Source organism: Liolophura sinensis, chromosome 10 (genome assembly GCF_032854445.1).
Source record: "Liolophura sinensis isolate JHLJ2023 chromosome 10, CUHK_Ljap_v2, whole genome shotgun sequence".
NCBI lineage: Eukaryota > Metazoa > Mollusca > Polyplacophora > Chitonida > Chitonidae > Liolophura > Liolophura sinensis.
This window is the reverse complement of record NC_088304.1, coordinates 17113428-17138726: the sequence shown is the minus strand read 5'-3', so window position 1 is coordinate 17138726 and position 25299 is coordinate 17113428.

The following is a 25299-nucleotide window of genomic DNA, read 5'->3' as shown; positions in this document are numbered from 1 at the left end:
AGTACAGTGTAGCCGATTTCAATTAACAAAAAGACCAGGCAAAAATGCAAAAGTGGAAAAACTGTTATAATGCTGCTGGTAAGAGGCTAATCCGACGTATTTTGTGACGAGAGATCGAATGGTGGAAACCGCGTTGCTCTCCGACCAATACGTTTGGCTGTAGCGACAATTGAATGATCACTGATGTCATAATCACTTGCCCAGCAACGGCTCTTACTCCATGGAAACCAGGGAAATTTGCAATTTTTCAACAGCTGCCGATGCCTGGCCCAATTCCACATCTTTTGGCATCTTAATGATGTGGGTGAGTGTTCAATTGTACTTTTTACAGCAGACTGTATCTAGTACCTTGTGTTTTTTATGTACAAATGGTGTGCTTTTTCTACAGGTAGATAAAGACATTGAGATTGTCTTGGACTTAGAAGTAAGACAATTGCTAGGTGAGTTAAATGGGCTTGGCCCAAAGATTTGACGTCTTCTGGGCTACCGAAGGGCACATAATTTATAGTCAAAAGTTGAATATAGTAATGGCCAGTCGCGATGGTACATAGTACAGTGTAGCCGATTTTAATTAACAAAAAGACCAGGCAAAGATGCAAAAGTGGAAAAACTGTTCCAGTGCTGCTGGTAAGAGACTAATCCGACGTACTTTGTGACGAGAAATCCGACCAATACTTTTGGCTGTAGCGACAATTGAATGATCACTAATGTCATAATCACGTGCCCAGCAACGGCTCTTACTCCATGGAAACCAGGGAAATTTGCAATTTTTCTACAGCTGCCGATGCCTGGCCCAATTGCGCATCTTTTGGCACCTTATTGTTGTGGTTCAGTGTTCAATTGTACTTTTTACAGCAGACTGTATCAAGTACCTTGTGTTTTTTATGTACAAATGGTGTGGTTTTTCTACACGTAGATAAAGACATTGAGATTGTCTTGGACTTAGAAGTAAGACAATTGCTGGGTGAGTTAAATGGGCTTGGGCCAAAGATTTGACGTCTTCTGGGCTACCGAAGGGCACATATCTTATAGTCAAAAGTTGAATATAGTAATGACCAGTCGCGATTGTGCATAGTAGAGTGTAGTTGATTTCAATTAACAAAAAGACCATGGAAAAATGCAAAAGTGGAAAAACTGTTCCAGTGCTGCTGGTAAGAGACTAATCCGACGTATTTTCTGACGAGAAATCGAATGGTGGAAACCGCGTTGCTCTCCGACCAATACTTGTGGCTGTAGCGACAATTGAATGATCATTGATGTCATAATCACGTGCCCAGCAACGGCTCTTACTCCACTGAAACCAGGAAAATTTGCAATTTTTCAACAACTGCCGATGCCTGGCCCAATTCCGCATCTTTTGGCACCTTAATGATGTGGGTCAGTGTTCAGTTGTACTTTTTACAGCAGACTGTATCTAGTAACTTGTGTTTTTTATGTACAAATGGTGTGCTTTTTCTACACGTAGATAAAGACATTGAGATTGTCTTGGACTTAGAAGTAAGACAATTGCTGGGTGAGTTAAATGGGCTTGGCCCAAAGATTTGACGTCTTCTGGGCTACCGAAGGGCACATAACTTATAGTCAAAAGTTGAATATAGTAATGACCAGTCGCGATGGTACATAGTACAGTGTAACCGATTTCAATTAACAAAAAGACCAGGCAAAAATGCAAAAGTGGAAAAACTGTTACAATGCTGCTGGTAAGAGACTAATCCGACGTATTTTGTGACGAGAAATCGAATGGTGGAAACCGCGTTGCTCTCCGACCAATACGTTTGGCTGTAGCGACAATTGAATGATCACTGATGTCATAATCACGTGCCCAGCAACGGCTCTTACTCCATGGAAACCAGGGAAATTTGCAATTTTTTCAAAAACTGCCGATGCCTGGCCCAAGTCCGCATCTTTTGGCACCTTATTGATGTGGGTCAGTGTTTAATTGTACTTTTTACAGCAGACTGTATCAAGTACCTTGTGATTTTTATGTACAAATGGTGTGGTTTTTCTACACGTAGATAAAGACATTGAGATTGTCTTGGACTTAGAAGTAAGACAATTACTGGGTGAGTTAAATGGCCTGAGCAGAAAGATTTGACGTCTTCTGGGCTACCGAAGGGCACATAACTTATAGTCAAAAGTTGAATATAGTAATGACCAGTCGCGATGGTGCATAGTACAGAGTAGCCGATTTCAATTAACAAAAAGACCAGGCAAAAATGCAAAAGTGGAAAAACTGTTCCAGTGCTGCTGGTAAGAGACTAATCCGACGTATTTTGTGACGAGAAATCTAATGGTGGAAACCGCGTTGCTCTCCGACCAATACTTTTCGCTGTAGCGACAATTGAATGATCACTGATGTCATAATCACTTGCCCAGCAGCGGCTCTTACTCCATGGAAACCAGGGAAATTTGCAATTTTTCCAAAAGCTGCCGATGCTCGGCCCAAGTCCGCATCTTTTGGCACCTTAATGATGTAGGTCAGTGTTCAATTGTACTTTTTACAGCAGACTGTATCTAGTACCTTGTGTTTTTTATGTACAAATGGTGTGCTTTTTCTACACGTAGATAAAGACATTGAGATTGTCTTGGACTTAGAAGTAAGACAATTGCTGGGTGATTTAAATGGCCTTAGCAGAAAGATTTGACGTCTTCTTGGCTACCAAAGGGCACATAACTTATAGTCAAAAGTTGAATATAGTAATGAATAGTCGCGATGGTGCAAAGTACAGTGTAGCCGATTTCAATTAACAAAAAGACCAGGCAAAAATGCAAAAGTGGAAAAACTGTTCCAGTGCTGCTGGTAAGAGACTAATCCGACGTATTTTGTGACGAGAAATCGAATGGTGGAAACCGCGTTGCTCTCCGACCAATACTTGTGGCTGTAGAGACAATTGAATGATCACTGATGTCATAATCACTTGCCCAGCAACGGCTCTTACTCCATGGAAACCAGGGAAATTTGCAATTTTTCAACAGCTGCCGATGCCTGGCCCAGTTCCACATCTTTTGGCATCTTAATGATGTGGGTCAGTGTTCAATTGTACTTTTTACAGCAGACTGTATCTAGTACCTTGTGTTTTTTATGTACAAATGGTGTGCTTTTTCTACAGGTAGATAAAGACATTGAGATTGTCTTGGACTTAGAAGTAAGACAATTGCTGGGTGAGTTAAATGGGCTTGGCCCAAAGATTTGACGTCTTCTGGGCTACCCAAGGGCACATAACTTATAGTCAAAAGTTGAATATAGTAATGACCAGTCGCGATGGTGCATAGTACAGAGTAGCCGATTTCAATTAACAAAAAGACCAGGCAAAAATGCAAAAGTGGAAAAACTGTTCCAGTGCTGCTGGTAAGAGACAAATCAGACGTATTTTGAGACGAGAAATCGAATGGTGGAAACCGCGTTGCTCTCCGACCAATACGTTTGGCTGTAGCGACAATTGAATGATCATTGATGTCAGAATCACTTGCCCAGCAACGGCTCTTACTCCATGGAAACCAGGGAAATTTGCAATTTTTTCAAAAGCTGCCGATGCTCGGCCCAAGTCCGCATCTTTTGGCACCTTAATGATGTGGATTAGTGTTCAATTGTACTTTTTACAGCAGACTGTATCTAGTACCTTGTGTTTTTTATGTACAAATGGTGTGCTTTTTCTACACGTAGATAAAGACATTGAGATTGTCTTGGACTTAGAAGTAAGACAATTGCTGGGTGAGTTAAACGGGCTTGGCCCAAAGATTTGACATCTTCTGGGCTACCGAAGGGCACATAACTTATAGTCAGAAGTTGAATATAGTAATGACCAGTCGCGATGGTGCATAGTACAGTGTAGCCGATTTCAATTAACAAAAAGACCAGGCAAAAATGCAAAATTGGAAAAACTGTTCCAGTGCTGCTGGTAAGAGGCTAATCCGACGTATTTTGTGACGAGAAATCGAATGGTGGAAACCGCGTTGCTCTCCGACCAATATTCTTGGCTGTAGTGACAATTAAATGATCACTGATGTCATAATCACTTGCCCAGCAACGGCTCTTACTCCATGGAAACCAGGGAAATTTGCAATTTTTCAACAGCTGCCGATGGCTGGCCCAATTTCGCATCTTTTGGCACCTTATTGATGTGGGTCAGTGTTCAATTGTACTTTTTACAGCAGACTGTATCTAGAACCTTGTGTTTTTTATGTACAAATGGTGTGGTTTTTCTACACGTAGATAAAGACATTGAGATTGTCTTGGACTTAGAAGTAAGACAATTGCTGGGTGAGTTAAATGGGCTTGGCCCAAAGATTTGACATCTTCTGGGCTACCGAAGGGCACATAACTTATAGTCAGAAGTTGAATATAGTAATGACCAGTCGCGATGGTACATACTACAGTGTAGCCAATTTCAATTAACAAAAAGACCAGGCAAAAATGCAAAAGTGGAAAAACTGTTCCAGTGCTGTTGGTAAGAGGATAATCCGACGTATTTTGTGACGAGAAATCAAATGGTGACAACCGCGTTGCTCTCCGATCAATACTTTTCGCTGTAGCGACAATTGAATGATTATTTATGTCATAATCACGTGCCCAGCAACGGCTCTTACTCCATGGAAACCAGGGAAATTTGCAATTTTTTCAAAAGCTGCCGATGGCTGGCCCAATTGTGCATCTTTTGGCACCTTATTGATGTGGGTCAGTGTTCAATTGTACTTTTTACAGCAGACTGTATCTGGTACCTTGTGTTTTTTATGTACAAATGGTGTGCTTTTTCTACACATAGGTAAAGATATTGAGATTGTCTTGGACTTAGAAGTAAGACAATTGCTGGGTGAGTTAAATGGGCTTGGCCCAAAGATTTGACGTCTTCTGGGCTACCGAAGAGAACATAACTTATAGTCAAAAGTTGAATATAGTAATGACCAGTCGCGATGGTACATACTACAGTGTAGCCAATTTCAATTAACAAAAAGACCATGCAAAAATGCAAAAGTGGAAAAACTGTTCCAGTGCTGCTGGTAAGAGGCTGATTCGACGTATTTTGTGACGAGAAATCGAATGGTGCAAACCGCGTTGCTCTCCGACCAATACTTTTGGCTGTAGTGACAATTGAATGATCATTTATGTCATAATCACGTGCCCAGCAACGGCTCTTACTCCATGGAAACCAGGGAAATTTGCAATTTTTCAACAGCTGCCGATGCCTGGCTCAATTCCGCATCTTTTGGCACCTTACTGAAGTGGGTCAGTGTTCAGTTGTACTTTTTACAGCAGACTGTATCTAGTACCTTGTGTTTTTTATGTACAAATTATGTGCTTTTTCTACACGTAGATAAAGACATTGAGATTTTCTTGGACTTAGAAGTAAGACAATTGCTGGGTGAGTTAAATGGGCTTGGCCCAAAGATTTGACGTCTTCTGGGCTACCGAAGGGCACATAACTTATAGTCAAAAGTTGAATATAGTAATGACCAGTCGCGATGGTACATAGTACAGTGTAGCCAATTTCAATTAACAAAAAGACCATGCAAAAATGCAAAAGTGGAAAAACTGTTCCAGTGCTGTTGGTAAAAGGATAATCCGACGTATTTTGTGACGAGAAATCGAATGGTACAAACCGCGTTGCTCTCCGACCAATACTTGTGGCTGTAGCGACAATAAAATGATCACTGATGTCATAATCACTTGCCCAGCAACGGCTCTTACTCCATGGAAACCAGGGAAATTTGCAATTTGTCAACAGCTGCCGATGCCTGGCTCAATTCCGCATCTTTTGGCACCTTACTGAAGTGGGTCAGTGTTCAGTTGTACTTTTTACAGCAGACTGTATCAAGTACCTTGTGTTTTTCACGTAAAAATGGTGTGGTTTTTCTACACGTAGATAAAGACATTGAGATTGTCTTGGACTTAGAAGTAAGGCAATTGCTGGGTGAGTTAAAAGGGCTTAGCCCAAAGATTTCAGGTCTTCTGGGCTACCGAAGGGCACATAACTTATAGTCAAAAGTTGAATATAGTAATGACCAGTCGCGATTGTACAGAGTACAGTGTAGCCGATTTCAATTAACAAAAAGACCAGGCAAAAATGCAAAAGTGGAAAAACTGTTCCAGTGCTGCTGGTAAGAGGCTGATTCGACGTATTTTGTGACGAGAAATCGAATGGTGCAAACCGCGTTGCTCTCCGACCAATACTTTTGGCTGTAGTGACAATTGAATGATCATTTATGTCATAATTACGTGCCCAGCAACGGCTCTTACTCCTTGGAAACCAGGGAAATTTGCAATTTTTCAACAGCTGCCGATGCCTGGCTCAATTGCGCATCTTTTGGCACCTTACTGAAGTGGGTCAGTGTTCAGTTGTACTTTTTACAGCAGACTGTATCTAGTACCTTGTGTTTTTTATGTACAAATGGTGTGCTTTTTCTACACGTAGATAAAGACATTGAGATTTTCTTGGACTTAGAAGTAAGACAATTGCTAGGTGAGTTAAATGGGCTTGGCCCAAAGATTTGACGTCTTCTGGGCTACCCAAGGGCACATAACTTATAGTCAAAAGTTGAATATAGTAATGATCAGTCGCGATGGTGCATAGTACTGTGTAGCCGATTTCAATTAACAAAAAGACCAGGCAAAAATGCAAACGTGGAAAAACTGTTATAATGCTGCTGGTAAGAGACTAATCCGACGTATTTTGTGACGAGAGATCGAATGGTGGAAACCGCGTTGCTCTCCGACCAATACTTGTGGCTGTAGCGACAATTGAATGATCACTGATGTCATAATCACTTGCCCAGCAACGGCTCTTACTTCATGGAAACCAGGGAAATTTGCAATTTTTCAACAGCTGCCGATGGCTGGCCCAATTCCACATCTTTTGGCATCTTAATGATGTGGGTGAGTGTTCAATTGTACTTTTTACAGCAGACTGTATCTAGTACCTTGTGTTTTTTATGTACAAATGGTGTGCTTTTTCTACAGGTAGATAAAGACATTGAGATTGTCTTGGACTTAGAAGTAATACAATTGCTAGGTTAGTTAAATGGGCTTGGCCCAAAGATTTGACGTCTTCTGGGCTACCGAAGGGCACATAACTTATAGTCAAAAGTTAAATATAGTAATGGCCAGTCGCGATGGTACATAGTACAGTGTAGCCGATTTCAATTAACAAAAAGACCAGGCAAAGATGCAAAAGTGGAAAAACTGTTCCAGTGCTGCTGGTAAGAGACCAATCCGACGTACTTTGTGACGAGAAATCCGACCAATACTTTTGGCTGTAGCGACAATTGAATGATCACTGATGTCATAATCACTTGCCCAGCAACGGCTCTTACTCCATGGAAACCAGGGAAATTTGCAATTTTTCTACAGCTGCCGATGCCTGGCCCAATTGCGCATCTTTTGGCACCTTATTGTTGCGGTTCAGTGTTCAATTGTACTTTTTACAGCAGACTGTATCAAGTACCTTGTGTTTTTTATGTACAAATGGTGTGGTTTTTCTACACGTAGATAAAGACATTGAGATTGTCTTGGACTTAGAAGTAAGACAATTGCTGGGTGAGTTAAATGGGCTTGGGCCAAAGATTTGACGTCTTCTGGGCTACCGAAGGGCACATATCTTATAGTCAAAAGTTGAATATAGTAATGACCAGTCGCGATTGTGCATAGTACAGTGTAGTTGATTTCAATTAACAAAAAGACCATGCAAAAATGCAAAAGTGGAAAAACTGTTCCAGTGCTGCTGGTAAGAGACTAATCCGACGTATTTTGTGACGAGAAATCGAATGGTGGAAACCGCGTTGCTCTCCGACCAATACTTTTGGCTGTAGCGACAATTGAATGATCACTGATGTCATAATCACTTGCCCAGCAACGGCTCTTACTCCATGGAAACCAGGGAAATTTGCAATTTTTCCAAAAGCTGCCGATGCTCGGCCCAAGTCCGCATCTTTTGGCACCTTAATGATGTGGGTCAGTGTTCAATTGTACTTTTTACAGCAGACTGTATCTAGTACCTTGTGTTTTTTATGTACAAATGGTGTGCTTTTTCTACACGTAGATAAAGACATTGAGATTGTCTTGGACTTAGAAGTAAGACAATTGCTGGTTGAGTTAAATGGGCTTGGCCCAAAGATTTGACGTCTTCTGGGCTACCCAAGGGCACATAACTTATAGTCAAAAGTTGAATATAGTAATGACCAGTCGCGATGGTGCATAGTACAGAGTAGCCGATTTCAATTAACAAAAAGACCAGGCAAAAATGCAAAAGTGGAAAAACTGTTCCAGTGCTGCTGGTAAGAGACAAATCAGACGTATTTTGAGACGAGAAATCGAATGGTGGAAACCGCGTTGCTCTCCGACCAATACGTTTGGCTGTAGCGACAATTGAATGATCATTGATGTCATAATCACTTGCCCAGCAACGGCTCTTACTCCATGGAAACCAGGGAAATTTGCAATTTTTTCAAAAGCTGCCGATGCCTGGCCCAAGTCCGCATCTTTTGGCACCTTAATGATGTGGATTAGTGTTCAATTGTACTTTTTACAGCAGACTGTATCTAGAACCATGTGTTTTTTATGTACAAATGGTGTGCTTTTTCTACACGTAGATAAAGACATTGAGATTGTCTTGGACTTAGAAGTAAGACAATTGCTGGGTGAGTTAAACGGGCTTGGCCCAAAGATTTGACATCTTCTGGGCTACCCAAGGGCACATAACTTATAGTCAGAAGTTGAATATAGTAATGACCAGTCGCGATGGTGCATAGTACAGTGTAGCCGATTTCAATTAACAAAAAGACCAGGCAAAAATGCAAAATTGGAAAAACTGTTCCAGTGCTGCTGGTAAGAAGCTAATCCGACGTATTTTGTGACGAGAAATCGAATGGTGGAAACCGCGTTGCTCTCCGACCAATATTCTTGGCTGTAGCGACAATTAAATGATCACTGATGTCATAATCACTTGCCCAGCAACGGCTCTTACTCCATGGAAACCAGGGAAATTTGCAATTTTTCAACAGCTGCCGATGGCTGGCCCAATTGCGCATCTTTTGGCACCTTATTGATGTGGGTCAGTGTTCAATTGTACTTTTTACAGCAGACTGTATCTAGAACCTTGTGTTTTTTATGTACAAATGGTGTGGTTTTTCTACACGTAGATAAAGACATTGAGATTGTCTTGGACTTAGAAGTAAGACAATTGCTGGGTGAGTTAAATGGGCTTGGCCCAAAGATTTGACATCTTCTGGGCTACCGAAGGGCACATAACTTATAGTCAGAAGTTGAATATAGTAATGACCAGACGCGATGGTACATAGTACAGTGTAGCCGATTTCAATTAACAAAAAGACCAGGCAAAAATGCAAAAGTGGAAAAACTGTTATAATGCTGCTGGTAAGAGGCTAATCCGACGTATTTTGTGACGAGAGATCGAATGGTGGAAACCGCGTTGCTCTCCGACCAATACGTTTGGCTGTAGCGACAATTGAATGATCACTGATGTCATAATCACTTGCCCAGCAACGGCTCTTACTCCATGGAAACCAGGGAAATTTGCAATTTTTCAACAGCTGCCGATGCCTGGCCCAATTCCACATCTTATGGCATCTTAATGATGTGGGTGAGTGTTCAATTGTACTTTTTACAGCAGACTGTATCTAGTACCTTGTGTTTTTTATGTACAAATGGTGGGCTTTTTCTACAGGTAGATAAAGACATTGAGATTGTCTTGGACTTAGAAGTAAGACAATTGCTAGGTGAGTTAAATGGGCTTGGCCCAAAGATTTGACGTCTTCTGGGCTACCGAAGGGCACATAATTTATAGTCAAAAGTTGAATATAGTAATGGCCAGTCGCGATGGTACATAGTACAGTGTAGCCGATTTCAATTAACAAAAAGACCAGGCAAAGATGCAAAAGTGGAAAAACTGTTCCAGTGCTGCTGGTAAGAGACTAATCCGACGTACTTTGTGACGAGAAATCCGACCAATACTTTTGGCTGTAGCGACAATTGAATGATCACTAATGTCATAATCACGTGCCCAGCAACGGCTCTTACTCCATGGAAACCAGGGAAATTTGCAATTTTTCAACAGCTGCCGATGCCTGGCCCAATTGCGCATCTTTTGGCACCTTATTGTTGTGGTTCAGTGTTCAATTGTACTTTTTACAGCAGACTGTATCAAGTACCTTGTGTTTTTTATGTACAAATGGTGTGGTTTTTCTACACGTAGATAAAGACATTGAGATTGTCTTGGACTTAGAAGTAAGACAATTGCTGGGTGAGTTAAATGGGCTTGGGCCAAAGATTTGACGTCTTCTGGGCTACCGAAGGGCACATATCTTATAGTCAAAAGTTGAATATAGTAATGACCAGTCGCGATTGTGCATAGTAGAGTGTAGTTGATTTCAATTAACAAAAAGACCATGGAAAAATGCAAAAGTGGAAAAACTGTTCCAGTGCTGCTGGTAAGAGACTAATCCGACGTATTTTCTGACGAGAAATCGAATGGTGGAAACCGCGTTGCTCTCCGACCAATACTTGTGGCTGTAGCGACAATTGAATGATCATTGATGTCATAATCACGTGCCCAGCAACGGCTCTTACTCCACTGAAACCAGGAAAATTTGCAATTTTTCAACAACTGCCGATGCCTGGCCCAATTCCGCATCTTTTGGCACCTTAATGATGTGGGTCAGTGTTCAGTTGTACTTTTTACAGCAGACTGTATCTAGTAACTTGTGTTTTTTATGTACAAATGGTGTGCTTTTTCTACACATAGATAAAGACATTGAGATTGTCTTGGACTTAGAAGTAAGACAATTGCTGGGTGAGTTAAATGGGCTTGGCCCAAAGATTTGACGTCTTCTGGGCTACCGAAGGGCACATAACTTATAGTCAAAAGTTGAATATAGTAATGACCAGTCGCGATGGTACATAGTACAGTGTAACCGATTTCAATTAACAAAAAGACCAGGCAAAAATGCAAAAGTGGAAAAACTGTTACAATGCTGCTGGTAAGAGACTAATCCGACGTATTTTGTGACGAGAAATCGAATGGTGGAAACCGCGTTGCTCTCCGACCAATACGTTTGGCTGTAGCGACAATTGAATGATCACTGATGTCATAATCACGTGCCCAGCAACGGCTCTTACTCCATGGAAACCAGGGAAATTTGCAATTTTTTCAAAACTGCCGATGCCTGGCCCAAGTCCGCATCTTTTGGCACCTTAATGATGTAGGTCAGTGTTCAATTGTACTTTTTACAGCAGACTGTATCTAGTACCTTGTGTTTTTTATGTACAAATGGTGTGCTTTTTCTACACGTAGATAAAGACATTGAGATTGTCTTGGACTTAGAAGTAAGACAATTGCTGGGTGATTTAAATGGCCTTAGCAGAAAGATTTGACGTCTTCTTGGCTACCAAAGGGCACATAACTTATAGTCAAAAGTTGAATATAGTAATGAATAGTCGCGATGGTGCATAGTACAGTGTAGCCGATTTCAATTAACAAAAGACCAGGCAAAAATGCAAAAGTGGAAAAACTGTTCAGTGCTGCTGGTAAGAGACTAATCCGACGTATTTTGTGACGAGAAATCGAATGGTGGAAACCGCGTTGCTCTCCGACCAATACTTGTGCTGTAGAGACAATTGAATGATCACTGATGTCATAATCACCTTGCCCCAGCAACGGCTCTTACTCCATGGAAACCAGGGAAATTTGCAATTTTTCAACAGCTGCCGATGCCTGGCCCAGTTCCACATCTTTTGGCATCTTAATGATGTGGGTCAGTGTTCAATTGTACTTTTTACAGCAGACTGTATCTAGTACCTTGTGTTTTTTATGTACAAATGGTGTGCTTTTTCTACAGGTAGATAAAGGACATTGAGATTGTCTTGGACTTAGAAGTAAGACAATTGCTGGGTGAGTTAAATGGGCTTGGCCCAAAGATTTGACGTCTTCTGGGGCTACCCAAGGGCACATAACTTATAGTCAAAAGTTGAATATAGTAATGACCAGTCGCGATGGTGCATAGTACAGAGTAGCCGATTTCAATTAACAAAAAGACCAGGCAAAATGCAAAAGTGGAAAAACTGTTCCAGTGCTGCTGGTAAGAGACAAATCAGACGTATTTTGAGACGAGAAATCGAATGGTGGGAAACCGCGTTGCTCTCCGACCAATACGTTTGGCTGTAGCGACAATTGAATGATCATTGATGTCAGAATCACTTGCCCAGCAACGGCTCTTACTCCATGGAAACCAGGGAAATTTGCAATTTTTTCAAAAGCTGCCGATGCCTGGCCCAAGTCCGCATCTTTTGGCACCTTAATGATGTGGATTAGTGTTCAATTGTACTTTTTACAGCAGACTGTATCTAGAACCTTGTGTTTTTTATGTACAAATGGTGTGGTTTTTCTACACGTAGATAAAGACATTGAGATTGTCTTGGACTTAGAAGTAAGACAATTGCTGGGTGAGTTAAATGGCTTGGCCCAAAGATTTTGACATCTTCTGGGCTACCGAAGGGCACATAACTTATAGTCAGAAGTTGAATATAGTAATGACCAGTCGCGATGGTACATACTACAGTGTAGCCAATTTCAATTAACAAAAGACCAGGCAAAAATGCAAAAGTGGAAAAACTGTTCCAGTGCTGTTGGTAAGAGGATAATCCGACGTATTTTGTGACGAGAAATCAAATGGTGACAACCGCGTTGCTCTCCGATCAATACTTTTCGCTGTAGCGACAATTGAATGATTATTTATGTCATAATCACGTGCCCAGCAACGGCTCTTACTCCATGGAAACCAGGGAAATTTGCAATTTTTTCAAAAGCTGCCGATGGCTGGCCCAATTGTGCATCTTTTGGCACCTTATTGATGTGGGTCAGTGTTCAATTGTACTTTTTACAGCAGACTGTATCTGGTACCTTGTGTTTTTTATGTACAAATGGTGTGCTTTTTCTACACATAGGTAAAGATATTGAGATTGTCTTGGACTTAGAAGTAAGACAATTGCTGGGTGAGTTAAATGGGCTTGGCCCAAAGATTTGACGTCTTCTGGGCTACCGAAGAGAACATAACTTATAGTCAAAAGTTGAATATAGTAATGACCAGTCGCGATGGTACATACTACAGTGTAGCCAATTTCAATTAACAAAAAGACCATGCAAAAATGCAAAAGTGGAAAAACTGTTCCAGTGCTGTTGGTAAGAGGATAATCCGACGTATTTTGTGACGAGAAATCGAATGGTACAAACCGCGTTGCTCTCCGACCAATACGTTTGGCTGTAGCGACAATAAAATGATCACTGATGTCATAATCACGTGCCCAGCAACGGCTCTTACTCCATGGAAACCAGGGAAATTTGCAATTTGTCAACAGCTGCCGATGCCTGGCTCAATTCCGCATCTTTTGGCACCTTACTGAAGTGGGTCAGTGTTCAGTTGTACTTTTTACAGCAGACTGTATCAAGTACCTTGTGTTTTTCACGTAAAAATGGTGTGGTTTTTCTACACGTAGATAAAGACATTGAGATTGTCTTCCACTTAGAAGTAAGGCAATTGCTGGGTGAGTTAAAAGGGCTTAGCCCAAAGATTTCAGGTCTTCTGGGCTACCGAAGGGCACATAACTTATAGTCAAAAGTTGAATATAGTAATGACCAGTCGCGATTGTACAGAGTACAGTGTAGCCGATTTCAATTAACAAAAAGACCAGGCAAAAATGCAAAAGTGGAAAAACTGTTCCAGTGCTGCTGGTAAGAGACTAATCCGACGTATTTTGTGACGAGAAATCGAATGGTGGAAACCGCGTTGCTCTCCGACCAATACTTGTGGCTGTAGAGACAATTGAATGATCACTGATGTCATAATCACTTGCCCAGCAACGGCTCTTACTCCATGGAAACCAGGGAAATTTGCAATTTTTCAACAGCTGCCGATGCCTGGCCCAGTTCCACATCTTTTGGCATCTAATGATGTGGGTCAGTGTGTTCAGTTGTACTTTTTACAGCAGAGTGTATCAAGTACCTTGTGTTTTTCACGTACAAATGGTGTGGTTTTTCTACACGTAGATAAAGACATTGAGATTGTCTTGCATTTAGAAGTAAGGCAATTGCTGGGTGATTTAAATGGGCTTAGCCCAAAGATTGACGTCTTCTGGGCTACCCAAGGGCACATAACTTATAGTCAAAAGTTGAATATAGTAATGACCAGTCGCGATGGTGCATAGTACAGAGTAGCCGATTTCAATTAACAAAAAGACCAGGCAAAAATGCAAAAGTGGAAAAACTGTTCCAGTGCTGCTGGTAAGAGACAAATCAGACGTATTTTGAGACGAGAAATCGAATGGTGGAAACCGCGTTGCTCTCCGACCAATACGTTTGGCTGTAGCGACAATTGAATGATCATTGATGTCAGAATCACTTGCCCAGCAACGGCTCTTACTCCATGGAAACCAGGGAAATTTGCAATTTTTTCAAAAGCTGCCGATGCCTGGCCCAAGTCCGCATCTTTTGGCACCTTAATGATGTGGATTAGTGTTCAATTGTACTTTTTACAGCAGACTGTATCTAGAACCATGTGTTTTTTATGTACAAATGGTGTGCTTTTTCTACACGTAGATAAAGACATTGAGATTGTCTTGGACTTAGAAGTAAGACAATTGCTGGGTGAGTTAAACGGGCTTGGCCCAAAGATTTGACATCTTCTGGGCTACCGAAGGGCACATAACTTATAGTCAGAAGTTGAATATAGTAATGACCAGTCGCGATGGTGCATAGTACAGTGTAGCCGATTTCAATTAACAAAAAGACCAGGCAAAAATGCAAAATTGGAAAAACTGTTCCAGTGCTGCTGGTAAGAGGCTAATCCGACGTATTTTGTGACGAGAAATCGAATGTGGAAACCGCGTTGCTCTCCGACCAATATTCTTGGCTGTAGCGACAATTAAATGATCACTGATGTCATAATCACTTGCCCAGCAACGGCTCTTACTCCATGGAAACCAGGGAAATTTGCAATTTTTCAACAGCTGCCGATGGCTGGCCCAATTTCGCATCTTTTGGCACCTTATTGATGTGGGTCAGTGTTCAATTGTACTTTTTACAGCAGACTGTATCTAGAACCTTGTGTTTTTTATGTACAAATGGTGTGGTTTTTCTACACGTAGATAAAGACATTGAGATTGTCTTGGACTTAGAAGTAAGACAATTGCTGGGTGAGTTAAATGGGCTTGGCCCAAAGATTTGACGTCTTCTGGGCTACCGAAGGGCACATAACTTATAGTCAGAAGTTGAATATAGTAATGACCAGTCGCGATGGTACATACTACAGTGTAGCCAATTTCAATTAACAAAAAGACCAGGCAAAAATGCAAAAGTGGAAAAACTGTTCCAGTGCTGTTGGTAAGAGGATAATCCGACGTATTTTGTGACGAGAAATCAAATGGTGACAACCGCGTTGCTCTCCGATCAATACTTTTTGCTGTAGCGACAATTGAATGATTATTTATGTCATAATCACGTGCCCAGCAACGGCTCTTACTCCATGGAAACCAGGGAAATTTGCAATTTTTTCAAAAGCTGCCGATGGCTGGCCCAATTGTGCATCTTTTGGCACCTTATTGATGTGGGTCAGTGTTCAATTGTACTTTTTACAGCAGACTGTATCTGGTACCTTGTGTTTTTTATGTACAAATGGTGTGCTTTTTCTACACATAGGTAAAGATATTGAGATTGTCTTGGACTTAGAAGTAAGACAATTGCTGGGTGAGTTAAATGGGCTTGGCCCAAAGATTTGACGTCTTCTGGGCTACCGAAGAGAACATAACTTATAGTCAAAAGTTGAATATAGTAATGACCAGTCGCGATGGTACATACTACAGTGTAGCCAATTTCAATTAACAAAAAGACCATGCAAAAATGCAAAAGTGGAAAAACTGTTCCAGTGCTGTTGGTAAGAGGATAATCCGACGTATTTTGTGACGAGAAATCGAATGGTACAAACCGCGTTGCTCTCCGACCAATACGTTTGGCTGTAGCGACAATAAAATGATCACTGATGTCATAATCACGTGCCCAGCAACGGCTCTTACTCCATGGAAACCAGGGAAATTTGCAATTTGTCAACAGCTGCCGATGCCTGGCTCAATTCCGCATCTTTTGGCACCTTACTGAAGTGGGTCAGTGTTCAGTTGTACTTTTTACAGCAGACTGTATCAAGTACCTTGTGTTTTTCACGTAAAAATGGTGTGGTTTTTCTACACGTAGATAAAGACATTGAGATTGTCTTCCACTTAGAAGTAAGGCAATTGCTGGGTGAGTTAAAAGGGCTTAGCCCAAAGATTTCAGGTCTTCTGGGCTACCGAAGGGCACATAACTTATAGTCAAAAGTTGAATATAGTAATGACCAGTCGCGATTGTACAGAGTACAGTGTAGCCGATTTCAATTAACAAAAAGACCAGGCAAAAATGCAAAAGTGGAAAAACTGTTCCAGTGCTGCTGGTAAGAGGCTGATTCGACGTATTTTGTGACGAGAAATCGAATGGTGCAAACCGCGTTGCTCTCCGACCAATACTTTTGGCTGTAGTGACAATTGAATGATCATTTATGTCATAATCACGTGCCCAGCAACGGCTCTTACTCCATGGAAACCAGGGAAATTTGCAATTTTTCAACAGCTGCCGATGCCTGGCTCAATTCCGCATCTTTTGGCACCTTACTGAAGTGGGTCAGTGTTCAGTTGTACTTTTTACAGCAGACTGTATCTAGTACCTTGTGTTTTTTATGTACAAATTATGTGCTTTTTCTACACGTAGATAAAGACATTGAGATTTTCTTGGACTTAGAAGTAAGACAATTGCTGGGTGAGTTAAATGGGCTTGGCCCAAAGATTTGACGTCTTCTGGGCTACCGAAGGGCACATAACTTATAGTCAAAAGTTGAATATAGTAATGACCAGTCGCGATGGTACATAGTACAGTGTAGCCAATTTCAATTAACAAAAAGACCATGCAAAAATGCAAAAGTGGAAAAACTGTTCCAGTGCTGTTGGTAAGAGGATAATCCGACGTATTTTGTGACGAGAAATCGAATGGTACAAACCGCGTTGCTCTCCGACCAATACTTGTGGCTGTAGCGACAATAAAATGATCACTGATGTCATAATCACTTGCCCAGCAACGGCTCTTACTCCATGGAAACCAGGGAAATTTGCAATTTGTCAACAGCTGCCGATGCCTGGCTCAATTCCGCATCTTTTGGCACCTTACTGAAGTGGGTCAGTGTTCAGTTGTACTTTTTACAGCAGACTGTATCAAGTACCTTGTGTTTTTCACGTAAAAATGGTGTGGTTTTTCTACACGTAGATAAAGACATTGAGATTGTCTTGGACTTAGAAGTAAGGCAATTGCTGGGTGAGTTAAAAGGGCTTAGCCCAAAGATTTCAGGTCTTCTGGGCTACCGAAGGGCACATAACTTATAGTCAAAAGTTGAATATAGTAATGACCAGTCGCGATTGTACAGAGTACAGTGTAGCCGATTTCAATTAACAAAAAGACCAGGCAAAAATGCAAAAGTGGAAAAACTGTTGCAGTGCTGCTGGTAAGAGGCTGATTCGACGTATTTTGTGACGAGAAATCGAATGGTGCAAACCGCGTTGCTCTCCGACCAATACTTTTGGCTGTAGCGACAATTGAATGATCATTTATGTCATAATTACGTGCCCAGCAACGGCTCTTACTCCATGGAAACCAGGGAAATTTGCAATTTTTCAACAGCTGCCGATGCCTGGCTCAATTGCGCATCTTTTGGCACCTTACTGAAGTGGGTCAGTGTTCAGTTGTACTTTTTACAGCAGACTGTATCTAGTACCTTGTGTTTTTTATGTACAAATGGTGTGCTTTTTCTACACGTAGATAAAGACTTTGAGATTTTCTTGGACTTAGAAGTAAGACAATTGCTAGGTGAGTTAAATGGGCTTGGCCCAAAGATTTGACGTCTTCTGGGCTACCGAAGGGCACATAACTTATAGTCAAAAGTTGAATATAGTAATGACCAGTCGCGATGGTACATAGTACAGTGTAGCCGATTTCAATTAACAAAAAGACCAGGCAAAAATGCAAAATTGGAAAAACTGTTACAATGCTGCTGGTAAGAGACTAATCCGACGTATTTTGTGACGAGAAATCGAATGGTGAAAACCGCGTTGCTCTCCGATCCATACTTGTGGCTGTAGCGACAACTGAATGATCATTGATGTCATAATCACGTGCCCAGCAACGGCTCTTACTCCATGGAAACCAGGGAAATTTGCAATTTTTTCAACAGCTGCCGATGGCTGGCCCAATTGTGCATCTTTTGGCACCTTATTGATATGGGTCAGTGTTCAATTGTACTTTTTACAGCAGACTGTATCTGGTACCTTGTGTTTTCTATGTACAAATGGTGTGCTTTTTCTACACATAGATAAAGATATTGAGATTGTCTTGGACTTAGAAGTAAGACAATTGCTAGGTGAGTTAAATGGGCTTGGCCCAAAGATTTGACGTCTTCTGGGCTACCGAAGGGAACATAACTTATAGTCAAAAGTTGAATATAGTAATGACCAGTCGCGATGGTACATACTACAGTATAGCCGATTTCAATTAACAAAAAGACCAGGCAAAAATGCAAAATTGGAAAAACTGTTACAATGCTGCTGGTATGAGGCTAATCCGACGTATTTTGTGACGTGAAATCGAATGGTGGAAACCGCGTTGCTCTCCGACCAATACTTGTGGCTGTAGCGACAATTGAATGATCACTGATGTCATAATCACTTGCCCAGCAACGGCTCTTACTTCATGGAAACCAGGGAAATTTGCAATTTTTTCAAAAGCTGCCGATGCCTGGCCCCATTCCGCATCTTTTGGCACCTTATTGATGTGGGTCAGTGTTTAATTGTACTTTTTACAGCAGACTGTATCTAGTACCTTGTGTTTTTTATGTACAAATGGTGTTCTTTCTCTACACGTAGATAAAGACATTGAGATTGTCTTGGACTTAGAAGTAAGACAATTGCTGGGTGAGTTAAATGGGCTTGGCCCAAAGATTTGACGTCTTCTGGGCTACCGAAGGGAACATAACTTATAGTCAAAAGTTGAATATAGTAATGACCAGTCGCGATGGTACATACTACAGTGTAGCCAATTTCAATTAACAAAAAGACCAGGCAAAAATGCAAAAGTGGAAAAACTGTTCCAGTGCTGTTGGTAAGAGGATAATCCGACGTATTTTGTGACGAGAAATCGAATGGTACAAACCGCGTTGCTCTCCGACCAATACTTTTGGCTGTAGCGACAATAAAATGATCACTGATGTCATAATCACGTGCCCAGCAACGGCTCTTACTCCATGGAAACCAGGGAAATTTGCAATTTTTACACAGCTGCCGATGCCTGGCCCAATTCCGCATCTTTTGGCACCTTAATGATGTGGGTCAGTGTTCAATTGTACTTTTTACAGCAGACTGTATCTGGTACCTTGTGTTTTTTATGTACAAATGGTGTTCTTTTTCTACACATAGATAAAGACATTGAGATTGTCTTGGACTTAGAAGTAAGACAATTGCTGGGTGAGTTAAATGGGCTTGGCCCAAAGATTTGACGTCTTCTGGGCTACCGAAGGGAACATAACTTATAGTCAAAAGTTGAATATAGTAATTACCAGTCGCTATGGTACTTAGTACAGTGTAGCCGATTTCAATTAACAAAAAGACCAGGCAAAAATGCAAAAGTGGAAAAACTGTTCCAGTGCTGCTGGTAAGAGGATAATCCGACGTATTTTGTGACGAGAAATCGAATGGTACAAACCGCGTTGCTCTCCGACCAATACTTTTTGCTGTAGCGACCATAAAATGATCATTGATGTCATAATCACGTGCCCAGCAACGGCTCTTACTCCACTGAAACCAGGAAAATTTGCAATTTTTCAACAACTGCCGATGCCTGGCCCAATTCCGCATCTTTTGGCACCTTAATGATGTGGGTCAGTGTTCAGTTGTACTTTTTACAGCAGACTGTATCTAGTACCTTGTGTTTTTTATGTACAAATGGTGTGCTTTTTCTACACGTAGATAAAGACATTGAGATTTTCTTGGACTTAGAAGTAAGACAATTGCTAGGTGAGTTAAATGGGCTTGGCCCAAAGATTTGACGTCTTCTGGGCTACCGAAGGGCACATAACTTATAGTCAAAAGTTGAATATAGTAATGACCAGTCGCGATGGTACATAGTACAGTGTAGCCGATTTCAATTAACAAAAAGACCAGGCAAAAATGCAAAAGTGGAAAAACTGTTACATTGCTGCTGGTAAGAGACTAATCCGACGTATTTTGTGACGAGAAATCGAATGGTGAAAACCGCGTTGCTCTCCGATCCATACTTGTGGCTGTAGCGACAATTGAATGATCATTGATGTCATAATCACGTGCCCAGCAACGGCTCTTACTCCATGGAAACCAGGGAAATTTGCAATTTTTTCAACAGCTGCCGATGGCTGGCCCAATTGTGCATCTTTTGGCACCTTATTGATATGTTTCAGTGTTCAATTGTACTTTTTACAGCAGACTGTATCTGGTACCTTGTGTTTTCTATGTACAAATGGTGTGCTTTTTCTACACATAGATAAAGATATTGAGATTGTCTTGGACTTAGAAGTAAGACAATTGCTGGGTGAGTTAAATGGGCTTGGCCCAAAGATTTGACGTCTTCTGGGCTACCGAAGGGAACATAACTTATAGTCAAAAGTTGAATATTGTAATGACCAGTCGCGATGGTACATACTACAGTATAGCCGATTTCAATTAACAAAAAGACCAGGCAAAAATGCAAAATTGGAAAAACTGTTACAATGCTGCTGGTAAGAGGCTAATCCGACGTATTTTGTGACGTGAAATCGAATGGTGGAAACCGCGTTGCTCTCCGACCAATACTTTTGGCTGTAGCGACAATTGAATGATCACTGATGTCATAATCACTTGCCCAGCAACGGCTCTTACTTCATGGAAACCAGGGAAATTTGCAATTTTTTCAAAAGCTGCCGATGCCTGGCCCAATTCCGCATCTTTTGGCACCTTTTTGATGTGGGTCAGTGTTTAATTGTACTTTTTACAGCAGACTGTATCTAGTACCTTGTGTTTTTTATGTACAAATGGTGTTCTTTCTCTACACGTAGATAAAGACATTGAGATTGTCTTGGACTTAGAAGTAAGACAATTGCTGGGTGAGTTAAATGGGCTTGGCCCAAAGATTTGACGTCTTCTGGGCTACCGAAGGGCACATAACTTATAGTCAAAAGTTGAATATAGTAATGACCAGTCGCGATGGTGCATAGTACAGTGTAGCCGATTTCAATTAACAAAAAGACCAGGCAAAAATGCAAAAGTGGAAAAACTGTTCCAGTGCTGCTGGTAAGAGACTAATCCGACGTATTTTGTGACGAGAAATCGAATGGTGAAAACCGCGCTGCTCTCCGACCAATATTTTTGGCTGTAGCGACAATTGAATGATCACTGATGTCATAATCACGTGCCCAGCAACGGCTCTTACTCCATGGAAACCAGGGAAATTTGCAATTTTTCTACAGCTGCCGATGCCTGGCCCAAGTCCGCATCTTTTGGCACCTTATTGATGTGGGTCAGTGTTCAATTGTACTTTTTACAGCAGACTGTATCTGGTACCTTGTGTTTTTTATGTACAAATGGTGTGGTTTTTCTACACGTAGACAAAGACATTGAGATTGTCTTGGACTTAGAAGTAAGACAATTGCTGGGTGAGTTAAATGGACTTGGCCCAAAGATTTGACGTCTTCTGGGCTACCGAAGGGCACATAACTTATAGTCAAAAGTTGAATATAGTAATGACCAGTCGCGATGGTGCATAGTACAGTGTTGCCGATTTCAATTAACAAAAAGACCAGGCAAAAATGCAAAAGTGGAAAAACTGTTCCGGTGCTGCTGATAAGAGACTAATCCGACGTATTTTGTGACGAGAAATCGAATGGTGGAAACCGCGTTGCTCTCCGACCAATACTTGTGGCTGTAGAGACAATTGAATGATCACTGATGTCATAATCACTTGCCCAGCAACGGCTCTTACTCCATGGAAACCAGGGAAATTTGCTAGTTTTCAACAGCTGCCGATGCCTGGCCCAGTTCCACATCTTTTGGCATCTTAATGATGTGGGTCAGTGTTCAATTGTACTTTTTACAGCAGACTGTATCAAGTATCTTGTGTATTTTATGTACAAATGGTGTGCTTTTTCTACACATAGATAAAGACATTGAGATTGTCTTGGACTTAGAAGTAAGACAATTGCTGGGTGAGTTAAATGGGCTTGGCCCAAAGATTTGACGTCTTCTGGGCTACCGAAGGGCAGATAACTTATAGTCAAAAGTTGAATAGAGTAATGACTAGTCGCGATGGTGCATAGTACAGTGTAGCCGATTTCAATTAACAAAAAGACCAGGCAAAAATGCAAAAGTGGAAAAACTGTTCCAGTGCTGCTGGTAAGAGACTAATCCGACGTATTTTGTGACGAGAAATCGAATGGTGAAAACCGCGTTGCTCTCCGACCAATATTTTTGGCTGTAGCGACAATTGAATGATCACTGATGTCATAATCACGTGCCCAGCAACGGCTCTTACTCCATGGAAACCAGGGAAATTTGCAATTTTTCTACAGCTGCCGATGCCTGGCCCAATTCCGCATCTTTTGGCACCTTATTGTTGTGGGTCAGTGTTCAATTGTACTTTTTACAGCAGACTGTATCTAGTACCTTGTGTTTTTTATGTACAAATGGTGTGCTTTTTCTACACGTAGATAAAGACATTGAGATTGTCTTGGACTTAGAAGTAAGACAATTGCTGGGTGAGTTAAATGGGCTTGGCCCAAAGATTTGACGTCTTCTGGGCTACCGAAGGGAACATAACTTATAGTCAAAAGTTGAATATAGTAATTACCAGTCGCTATGGTACTTAGTACAGTGTAGCCGATTTCAATTAACAAAACGGCCAGGAAAAAATGCAAAAGTGGAAAAACTGTTACAATGCTGCTGGTAAGAGGCTAATCCGACGTATTTTGTGACGAGAAATCGAATGGTGGAAACCGCGTTGCTCTCCGACCAATACTTGTGGCTGTAGCGACAATTGAATGATCACTGATGTCATAATCACTTGCCCAGCAACGGCTCTTACTCCATGGAAACCAGGGAAATTTGCAATTTTTTCAAAAGCTGCCGATGCCTGTCCCAAGTCCGCATCTTTTGGCACCTTATTGATGTGGGTCAGTGTTCAATTGTACTTTTTACAGCAGACTGTATCTGGTACCTTGTGTTTTTTATGTACAAATGGTGTTCTTTTTCTACACGTAGATAAAGACATTGAGATTGTCTTGGACTTAGAAGTAAGACAATTGCTGGGTGAGTTAAATGGGCTTGGCCCAAAGATTTGACGTCTTCTGGGCTACCGAAGGGCACATAACTTATAGTCAAAAGTTGAATATAGTAATGACCAGTCGCGATGGTGCATAGTACAGTGTAGCCGATTTCAATTAACAAAAAGACCAGGCAAAAATGCAAAAGTGGAAAAACTGTTCCAGTGCTGCTGGTAAGAGACTAATCCGACGTATTTTGTGACGAGAAATCGAATGGTGGAAAACGCGTTGCTCTCCGACCAGTACTTGTGGCTGTAGAGACAATTGAATGATCACTGATGTCATAATCACTTGCCCAGCAACGGCTCTTACTTCATGGAAACCAGGGAAATTTGCTATTTTTCAACAGCTACCGATGCCTGGCCCAGTTCCACATCTTTTGGCATCTTAATGATGTGGGTCAGTGTTTAATTGTACTTTTTACAGCAGACTGTATCTAGTACCTTGTGTTTTTTATGTACAAATGGTGTTCTTTCTCTACACGTAGATAAAGACATTGAGATTGTCTTGGACTTAGAAGTAAGACAATTGCTGGGTGAGTTAAATGGGCTTGGCCCAAAGATTTGACGTCTTCTGGGCTACCGAAGGGCACATAACTTATAGTCAAAAGTTGAATATAGTAATGACCAGTCGCGATGGTGCATAGTACAGAGTAGCCGATTTCAATTAACAAAAAGACCAGGCAAAAATGCAAAAGTGGAAAAACTGTTCCAGTGCTGCTGGTAAGAGACTAATCCGACGTATTTTGTGACGAGAAATCGAATGGTGAAAACCGCGCTGCTCTCCGACCAATATTTTTGGCTGTAGCGACAATTGAATGATCACTGATGTCATAATCACGTGCCCAGCAACGGCTCTTACTCCATGGAAACCAGGGAAATTTGCAATTTTTCTACAGCTGCCGATGCCTGGCCCAAGTCCGCATCTTTTGGCACCTTATTGATGTGGGTCAGTGTTCAATTGTACTTTTTACAGCAGACTGTATCTGGTACCTTGTGTTTTTTATGTACAAATGGTGTGGTTTTTCTACACGTAGACAAAGACATTGAGATTGTCTTGGACTTAGAAGTAAGACAATTGCTGGGTGAGTTAAATGGACTTGGCCCAAAGATTTGACGTCTTCTGGGCTACCGAAGGGCACATAACTTATAGTCAAAAGTTGAATATAGTAATGACCAGTCGCGATGGTGCATAGTACAGTGTTGCCGATTTCAATTAACAAAAAGACCAGGCAAAAATGCAAAAGTGGAAAAACTGTTCCGGTGCTGCTGATAAGAGACTAATCCGACGTATTTTGTGACGAGAAATCGAATGGTGGAAACCGCGTTGCTCTCCGACCAATACTTGTGGCTGTAGAGACAATTGAATGATCACTGATGTCATAATCACTTGCCCAGCAACGGCTCTTACTCCATGGAAACCAGGGAAATTTGCTAGTTTTCAACAGCTGCCGATGCCTGGCCCAGTTCCACATCTTTTGGCATCTTAATGATGTGGGTCAGTGTTCAATTGTACTTTTTACAGCAGACTGTATCAAGTATCTTGTGTATTTTATGTACAAATGGTGTGCTTTTTCTACACATAGATAAAGACATTGAGATTGTCTTGGACTTAGAAGTAAGACAATTGCTGGGTGAGTTAAATGGGCTTGGCCAAAAGATTTGACGTCTCTGGGCTACCGAAGGGCAGATAACTTATAGTCAAAAGTTGAATAGAGTAATGACTAGTCGCGATGGTGCATAGAACAGTGTAGCCGATTTCAATTAACAAAAAGACCAGGCCAAAAATGCAAAAGTGGAAAAACTGTTCCAGTGCTGCTGGTAAGAGGATAATCCGACGTATTTTGTG